The sequence below is a fragment of the Schistocerca americana genome, chromosome 7 (genome assembly GCF_021461395.2).
Source record: "Schistocerca americana isolate TAMUIC-IGC-003095 chromosome 7, iqSchAmer2.1, whole genome shotgun sequence".
In the NCBI taxonomy this organism is placed as follows: Eukaryota; Metazoa; Arthropoda; class Insecta; order Orthoptera; family Acrididae; genus Schistocerca; species Schistocerca americana.
Window position 1 is genome coordinate 105,845,255 of NC_060125.1, and position 10,308 is coordinate 105,855,562.

The following is a 10,308-nucleotide window of genomic DNA, read 5'->3' on the forward strand; positions in this document are numbered from 1 at the left end:
GGACAAAGCAAGCTCTACACAAGCGTATTACAGTATGTGAGTAGTCCTGCAATGACACTGGCAACCAGGAAAACAACAAGAGGAATAATTCACTGCTTCCCATTAATATATGTGATTTCATTCTTGGACCATATGACTATGGGAAGAATAATACTATACTGTCACCGTTAAGATATCCTGTAGGGATTAGCTTTGAGCATGAATATATACCTTAAATAACCTATTTCAAATTAAATATGAAGCATGAAGAATTTAATATCAACTATTACAGGAAATTTTGCATGACATTGGTGGAGTAACGTACCAGACATTCGGCAACAGTCTGGTAAGTGTATTCGTATTTGATGACACTTAGCGGGGAATCAAATATTTTAGTCTCAGGCATCATATGAAATCAGATGTATTTTAGTTGAATCAGATACCATAACAGTTCATGAGGGATAATGGAAACTTTATTATCACGTTCAAATAGGGCAATACAAATTTAAAACATGTTTACCAAGTGCACGCTGGAGCCAACATAGCATTCAATGAATCCGTTACCATATGCACTGATTGCTGGAAATAGATGCAGTATGGTTTTCTGATGAGACATAAAACAAGAACATTGAATAATGGTCGATATAAACACGACTTCCAGGAGTTTCTAAAAGGTAGTGCACCAATATGCAACAGTATCAGTTTACTGTAGACTATGGACATATTTGCACGTGTTTCAAACAATATTATAGTTCCAAGGGTGTGGAGCACTTGTTTCTATACATTGACAGAAAAATCGAGACAATCACCGCAAAAAGAAGCAAATGGAAAAATTGATCCCAGCAGTAGGTAGAAAACGAGATGTTCGGTTGGTTGAGTATCGGAATCCAGCAGTGTTAACTATACAGCAGATAAAAATTTGAAGAACTCAACACAAAACTAAATGATATGTATATATATACTGTCCTGATAGCTAAAGCATTTGACCCCCATCAGCACCAGTGTTCTCAGAGTGTATGTAAATTGTATACCATCACAAAAACTTGGTAAGTATACAACAGCATATAGGTGACAAAGAGTAAAGTTACTGACAAGGAAATCTCCCCATCGCACCCCTCAGATTTAGTTATAAGTTGGCACAGTGGATAGGCCTTGAAAAACTGAACACAGATCAATCGAGAAAACAGGAAGAAGTTGTGTGAAACTGTGAAAAAAATAAGTAAAATATACAAACTGAGTAGTCAATGCCAACATAGGCAACATGAAGGAGAGGTGCAGTTAAGGAGCGCCGTGGTCCCGTGGTTAAAGAGAGCACCTACGGAATGACAGGTCCTAGGTTCAAGTCTTCCCTCGAGCGAAAAGTTTAATTTTTCATTTTCAGTTTGTGTGACAAACTCTTATGTTTTCATCACTTTTTTGGGAGTGATTATCACATCCACAAGAAAACCTAAATCGGGCAAGGTAGAAGAATCTTTTTACCCATTCGCTAAGTGTACAAGTTAGGTGGGTCGACAACATATTCCTGTCATGTGACGCACATGCCGTCCCCAGACGTGTTTTCCTGTGGAGGAATCGGTTGACCTATGACCTTGCGATCAAATGTTTTCGGTTCCGATTGGAGAGGCACGTCCTTTCGTCTACTAATTGCACGGTTTTGCGGTGCGGTCGTAAAACACAGACACTAAACTTATTACAGTGAACAGAGACGTCAATGAACGAACGGACAGATCATAACTTTGCGAAAATAAAGAAAGTAAAATTTTCAGTTGAGGGAAGACTTGAAACAAGGACCTCTAGTTCCGCAGCTACTCACACTAACCACGGGACTACGGCGCTCCTGAGCTCATTTTCTCCATGATGTTGCCTATGTTGCGCATGGACTACTCAGTTTGTATATTTTGCTTATTTTTTTCATAGTTCCACACAATTTCTTCCTGTTTTCTCGATTGATCTGTGTTCAGTTTTTAAGGCCTGTCCACTGTGCCAACTTATAACTAAATCTGAGGGGGGTGCGATGGGAAGGTTCCCTTGTGAAATGCAGAATGCTATCCGACAGATATAATGACTGCTAAAATTAACACAGCGGAAACGAGAAAAGTTTCTCTCAGAAACGTTTAAACCAGTAACGGAAAGTCTAAAAATGTTCACGCCAGCTATTGATGGCGGTAACAGAACAGAATAAGAAGAGGGAAGAAACACTATTATCGATTTAATTAATGGAAACCATGATAGAGAGTTAGACATCTATCGTACTCACCTTATAGAGTTAACCGAGGACGCAAAACTGGCCAGGTACACGAAATTTGAAAGAACATCTGGTTTACGATAGATAATATTCTTCAAAACTTCATGTCCTGAAAGTATCTACCGATAGGGAAGCAAGTATGTGCCAAAATATTACGTATGGCTTACGCACATAGGTAGGGCAACAGCCCAAAAGGTCGAATAAAAGGCTATGAAAGTAAGAAACAGAATAATATTATCAAGCACACTTTAAATGGCACATTTGGTAAGGAACTGACATTCAGCGTAAAAGACTGAATACCTGTGGATTATACAGGGTGTTACAAAAAGGTACGGCGAAACTTTCAGGAAACATTCCTCACACACAAAGAAAGAAAATATGTTATGTGGACATGTGTCCGGAAACGCTTACTTTCCATGTTAGAGCTCATTTTATTAATTCTCTTCAAATCACATTAATCATTGAATGGAAACACACAGCAACAGAACGTACCAGCGTGACTTGAAACACTTTGTTACAGGAAAGGTGCAAAATGTCCTCCGTTAGCGAGGATACATGCATCCACCTCCGTCTCATGGAATACCTGATGCGCTGATGCAGCCCTGGAGAATGGCGTATTGTATCACAGCCGTCCACAATACGAGGACGAAGAGTTTCTACATTTGGTACCTGGGTTGCGTAGACAAGAGCTTTCAAATGTCCCCAAAAGCGAAAGTCAAGAGGGTTGAGGTCAGGAGAGCGTGGAGGCCATGGAATTGGTCCGCCTCTACCAATCCATCGGTCACCGAATCTGTTGTTGAGAAGCGTACAAACACTTCGACTGAAATGTGCAGGAGCTCCATCGTGCATGAACCACATGTTGTGTCGTACTTGTAAAGGCACATGTTCTAGCAGCACAGGTAGAGTATCCCGTATGAATTCATGGCGGTGAATCGAGGAAGTACAGTACATACTGACAAAACCAAAATGTGCTCTAACATGGAAATTAAGCGTTTACGGACACATGTCCACATAACATCTTTTCTCTATTTGTGTGTGAGGAATGTTTCCTGAAAGTTTGGCCTTACCTTTTTGTAACACCCTGTATATGTATGCTACAATGATCCAAATATGATCATGGAGTGGTTACAACTACCCACAGCATCAGTCAGCCATAGCAGGGAATGCAGTTCACACAAATGTGATCACATCAGTGATTACAGAGCATTGAGAAAGATGTATCATCAAGTGAATATGGAGGCAATTGTTCTTGAGCTTCAGAAAACCCGCACGGAAAAATTATCCACATAGACATGTCATAACATGAGAATCAGATGATTTACGGCAAACTGATCTCACAGATATGAGTCGATATTTGAATTTGAATAATGGCTTCAAATATATGAGGCTGGCGCATTAGTTCGTAGCATTTTTCTATAAGTTTAATAAACACAACAGATACACATAACAGAGTCATTAACCATCAATAGTGTATTCTCCATCACTATTTACAATAGTCCGTCAATGTTTGGGTAACTTTTCGATTCTATGGCTGTAGAAATCACCTGGTTTTGAGGTGAGGAATTTATCGAGCCACGTTTGCTGTTTCATTCAGGATAGAAGTTTCTTGAAGAGTGTTCGATAGAGATTGGAAAAGGTGAAAAACTGAGGGCACAAGATCGTGTGCATAACTTTCACACAAAATGACTCCCCAACCCAACTTATATAATATAGTGTTGTTTGCCAAGCAGAATGCGGGCAGGCATTATCATGGAATAGCATAACTTCTTGCAGTCTTCCTGGCCATTGTTCTTGGATTGTGTCTGCAAGACATCTCAGCTGTTAACAATATGTGTCATCAGTGATGTTCACACCCTGGGGTACCACTTCGTAGTACACCAAAGCATCGCTATACCATCGAATGAATATTGTTATTTTTTGTAGATGAGTGCAAGTATTTGTATGGGGAGTTGTAGCTTAGTTTGGGCTCAGCCATTTTCTTCTTTCCCTTATGTTAGCATAAAACATCATTTCTCGTCACCAGTAACGACACAGCATAGGAATGGTTGGTGTTGTTCACGATCTATTTAATGACAAGCAAGCAGAGTGTACATATGGACACCTGCTGATTTATATAATTTTGGCTTCGAGCTTGCGGTACCCGTAGACTCAATTTTTCAACCTTCGCCACTGCACGCAAATGTCACGCAATGATGGAATGATTTCAGTTCGCCGCATTTGCCAGTTTCAGAGTAAAATGACGTCGTTCATCGTACGAGATTAATGTCTTTAAGCGATATCCATCAAAGCCCTGATCATGGAGAGTCACTAATGTCAAAACAATTCTGATCAAAACGCGAAAACCATTCTCTTGCCATGCTCTGCCCAATGACATTATCCCCATACGTAGTGCAAATGTTTCTGGCTGTCTCCACAGCTGTCACCCTTCTACTGAACACAAACAGAAGAATATGTCGGAAATGTTCTGATTCCTACACTTGGCACTCCACTTTCTAGCCTCCACAGCTCCACTCATCATCTCCAAATGAGAAAAAGATAATATGTAAACTCAAAAAGCAACGGTTTACTACAAATACAAAGTTACAGTCGATAAATAAATTCATATCAACCAGAATACCAACATGCAGAACAAAAATGTCACAGACTTATGCGACAGACGTATGTACTGTAAAAGTGGTTGTGTTGACAACATGTTTTCAAGTGGCTGTAGCTCAGAAATGCTACATTTCTGGACATTGGTTCCAGTTCTAAATATTATGTACTCAGTCCCCTGTACAAGTCCTGGAAGTTCGTAAGGTGAATTTTAGAGCATCCTTTATAAGCCTATTGCGTACCTTTGTTTATGGAAAACACTTGAGATCCACGGAAGTTACATGAACGCTCAAACTGTGAATGATCCATACTATTGCGCTGTGTTATGACAAAAAATTGGTAAGGGTTGAGAGATTAAAAACTTTTCCATGTTCAGCGACACAGAAGTATCACCAATTGCCAGCTGGGAAGCATAAACATTGCAACATCGTTACTGGGTTAGGCAGAACATCCACCTCAGCACTCTTCAGAGACACAAAGAGCAACTCAGTAGACAACTGTTAGAACAGTGCTCGCAGAACTGCCTTCGTTACTTCCGTAATGTTACGCAAGAGACACAGGTAGGATGCAACAATAGCTAGTGAGAATTTTCTACGCAGTAAACATCCTGTAAAAAATTCGATAAGCAAATGTAGCAGAGCTGGTGACCGCTGATGACTCCTGAAGCACAGCTCGGTCTACCCATCTTCCAGCACTGACGGGTAGTCTGAGAGTTTACCAACACCTCTTGAATCCATAGAAGAAGCTGTTTTAAAATCCATTGTCACGCAAGACCACAATTGCAAACTGAAACGGATTTCCAGTCGAGCTGTGAGCGATCCCTAGAAATTGGTATAAACAATTCCTTCAGCCAACCACCAGTAAGAGTTGAATATCCTCCAGCGATCCACCACAGCAACATCATCAGCCCAATGGCATTTTTACCTTCAGCCTGGCAGATACTGCAATCTTACTGCTAGTATTTGTGAGTCCACAGGAACTTAATATTAGCACTGATAATGATCATGAGCGTATGGCATTGGTGGCCTCGCTCCACAAGTTCTTTAATGCCATTACGGCGACTTGCGAGTGATTGAGGGTGAAATGATGATGAAAGACATACAACACCCTGTTATCTCGAGGCAGAGAAAATCCCCGACCCCGCCGGGAATCGAACGCGGGACCCCGTGCTTGGGAAGCGAGAACGCTACCGCAAGACCAAGAGCAGCGGACATTAGCACTGATGATGGTCACGTTGTGCTGGAAATCGATTTGCAACATAAATCAAGATTTGTACTTACACGGCCAATGCTCACCCTCGTTTTCTTATTAACACTTGTGTAGTATACGTGGTGAACAGAACTCCTATTGCAATCCTCATTCAAAATAAAAGATTCACAGTTTCAGGCGTCATCTGAAGTCAAACTATAGATGGAAAAAAACGTGCAGTACGTTATTCGCCTCGCCTGTTGAATGAGGCTGAGTGCAATTATTCTGCTACAGACAAGATAATGTTAGCTTTGATATTAGTATTTCGTATTCCCGTTGCTATCAATATGGCTGTCAGTTTAAAGTAGTCACAGATCACGAATCCTTGAAGTGGTTGTTAGGAATAGAAAACACTTCAACTCTGTTAACAAGATGGGCACCAAAACTGAGTGAGTTTCAGTATGACCGAGTTCATCAGCCTTGTGTAAATGTATGACATGGATATGCTCAGTAGCTAAACTGCAGTGTTGCAAGTACTAGGATTTAATCTAGCAGATTTGAGAAAGGCACAAGCTGTGGATACAGAATTCCTAGTCACAGTAAATAACCACAGTACCTTTCACAAGGTTGTATGCTCTGTAAATCAGCTAAATGTGGGCCATGGATTTTCGTACCTGGAGCACTGCAAACTCAAGTGTTACATCAAGCATATGACCATGCACCATTAGGTCATACTGTTGGGAGAGCTGCTGACAATTGAGTAGCAGAGAGTTTGGTGGAAAACACAATATGGTGATGTGGAGAAAGACGTGAAAATTTGCATTACTTGTCCTCAACAAACAGATTTGAGTCACCAAAAGATACAACTTCATAAATTACCAGAATCAGAAAAACCTTTCCAAATTGCAGGAGTTGATGTATTGGAACCGTATAATAGAAGTTCAGTCGGTAATGAGTATGTACTGACGTTGAGTGACCATTTCTCAAGATAGCTTGTAATGATAGCAATACCACATCAGAAAGCGAACACTATAGCTCAAGCCATGGTTAACAATTGGTTACTTAAGTTTCTTGCACTGCAAACTACAGTCACATATCAAGGAAAGAATTTTATGTGTGATCCGAGGACGCAGTTTTGTCGTCTATTGAGAGTAAAACAATTGCACACTAGTTCATTCCATCCACAAGCTAAAGGTCGTACGCAACAAGCACACTGTACAATTGTGAAGATATTAAGGAACTACACGAACAGTTAATATTCACACTGAGATATCTATTTAGGCTATATTGTGTGTGGGTATGACAAAGATATCCACAAGTGGACAGAAAGTGTTTTATGGGCGAAAGATGCAATCGCCTGTTGATGTAGTGCAGCAAAGATGGGAACTCACGGCGAACATGTGAAGCAGTTTGCATTACCACTAAAAGAAGTTTAGCAAGGAGTGAAACATGCAAAAACAAAGGTATTAGGCGTCAAGGGCAGTCTGAGAGGGGCATGAGTAGATCACCTCAGTACAGAGTAGGACAATTGGTTCTTCTAGCAAATCCATATACCCCAAACAGTAGAACAGGGAAATTCTTGACAAAGGATAGTGGAGATGACTTCACTGTCCAGTGTCGAGTTGGAAATACCGACGGAGACGTCGGTTGTACATGTTACTTGAGTTAAATCTTTTAAGGATATAGTTGATGCGTTACCACAAATGCCTGTACCATTACCCGTGCCAAATAAAAAAAAATGTACCGCATGGAACGAGTGGTACACAGAGCATACTTCACGATTTTAGGTCTAGGGGTAAGCGATAATACGGCAGTGGATTTTGTTTAATTTTTTGTTGGGTTACGCAGATTAATATTAAATTTTCTTAGTTTGCTATAATAGTAGCCCTAAGATGCTCTTATATCTAAGGAGAAATGAAATCCTATCTCCTAGGTGGTGTCAAAGATGGCGTTGCAATATATTGCCATGGGATAATGTTTTTGCATGTATGTCAAGCGAATGTAACCCTTGGATAATGGAATCTTGTTCTCACGAATCATTGGATCACAACTCAAAGTTATATAGCATCCTTCTTTCTGTTTCTACAGTTAAAGTTTATTCAGATGAAGCTCGGTTGTACAGTAGCATACAATTTCCAGTTGAAAAGTTTAAATTTCCGTTACCAATGTTTCACGTTCCATTCATATCCAGTGTGATATATGGCGCCGTTGGTGCCAGTCGCTTCTGGCCGCGGTTTTCCTCTTTGGTCGTGTAGTGGACTGGTCAGACAGCCAATCCACAATGACCGGTAGCCGAAAGGCACGCGTTTGGCTCACGCAGACTGGCGTGAGGTCTGGAACAGTTAAGGGAATTAATAGTAGCAAATAAAGTACGTAGTTGATGTAATACTTAACTTTCATCCATAATTGGAGAACATCGCTCTTGTTGATACATCAATAATAATCTCAATATAAACTGGTCGTAGCAAATGACGTAGCTGAAGGCTATGCTAACTATCGTCTCGGCAAATGAGAGCGTATTTGTCATTGTAGCATCGCCAGCAAAGTCGGCTGTACAACTGGGGCGAGTGCTAGGACGTCTCTTTAGACCTGCCGTGTGGTGGCGCTCGGTCTGCAATCACTGACAGTGGCGACACGCGGGTCCGACGTATACTAACGGACCGTGGCCGATTTAAAGGCTACCACCTAGCAAGTGTGGTGCCTGGCGGTGACACCACAGGTCGCTTTTCGGTTATTTAAGCGCACGACGCTGTGGGGAGAGGGCTGTCTGCCTCATATGTAATTTATTAGCACCATCAACCCTTTGCTTTATGTTTTAAGTTCCACGATTTTTCCGCCATGTTACCATTTAAGAGTCCGATTTTACCGCCTGTTTTTATTATTTATTATCTTCATCTTTTTAAAACAAATTCTGTATGCTGAAGAGCGGCATACTAAACTGCTGCCAGCCCGCCCCCATCGGGGGGAATCGAAACTCAACAAAGAAAAAAAAATTGGGGAGAGGGCTGGTCTTGGTCGGTTGGTTGACGCCCCGGTGTGCAGTCTGGTAGTCGACGGTCGCTCTTTGCGCATTCCCTGCCTCCTGTCACGTGGGCAGTAGGACTGCGGACGAAGGCGTGAGTGCAGTTGGCGAGAGTGTACCACGTCTAGTGAGTGTGCGAAATCGGGACTCATCTGGCTAGACTATGGTTTTCTAGTCCTCTAGGATTCAACCGATGACACGAGCCCAAGTGAGGCGCCGCAGGCAATATCTTTATGTTAGGAAACGCACTGGCGTCTATTGTATGCTTCCCATTTTTCCGCACTGTTCCAACGGATACGTTGGTCGTATGCGCCACATAGGTTTCTGTGCTTATTTCATGAAACGTTGCTTGTCTGTAAGAACTGACAGCTCTACGCAAACGCCGCTGCTCTCGGTCGTTAGGTGAAGGCTGTCGGTCGCTGCGTTATTCGAGGTGAGAGGTAACGCCCGGAACTTGGTATTCTCGGCGTACTCTTGGCATTGTGGATCTCGGAATACTAAACTCACTAACGGTTTCCAAAACAGAATTGCCCAGGAATCTAGCTCCACTTACTATTCCGCATCTGTTCATGATCGTCATGCGGGCATAATCACGCTGGAAACCTTTTCACATGAATCATCTGAGTCTAAATGACAGATCCGCCGAGGCACTGTCCTTGTATACATCGCGTACTCTAAGCTACCACTGTCTGTATACGGGTGTACTGCTGTCCCATGGCTTCTGTCACTTCAGTGTAGGTCATTCACAAATATTCGAGATGATTCTTATTTTAAATTCAGTGCACTGCGTTTACGGAACAGCTTCTACATCTCATTATCTTAAAAGAACTTTACCTTTTTCTGAAATTGCGTTTAACTGGGCTGGTAGACCTCTGTTATCACATTTCCAGCTGTGCTTTTGAGCTGCCTTGTATTTGTCTTTTAGAAGTGTCTGGTGTTTTCGTAACCCAATAACTGTGTAGTGTGCTTCACCCAGACGAGTGGGCGACGTCGATGTTTGAATCCCACCACCCGAGGTGTAAGATAAGAGGCACAATAATGGATATAAATTCTTTGTAAGAGTTCTGTTCGGAATTCCAGTGTCCAGATAATTTACTGCGGCAAGGAATACACGAAAAATCGCATACCCTGCAACATAACAGCGATTTCTCAAGAGTCTGAAACCTATGAAGTAACAGCTTTCAATCGAAATTCATTTGCAGAGATTGTTAACTCGCAGTTGTAAAAGAAAATTGTGAAAGGACCTAGAATTAGCGAATAATCTGTTGAAGTGTCACAAGAG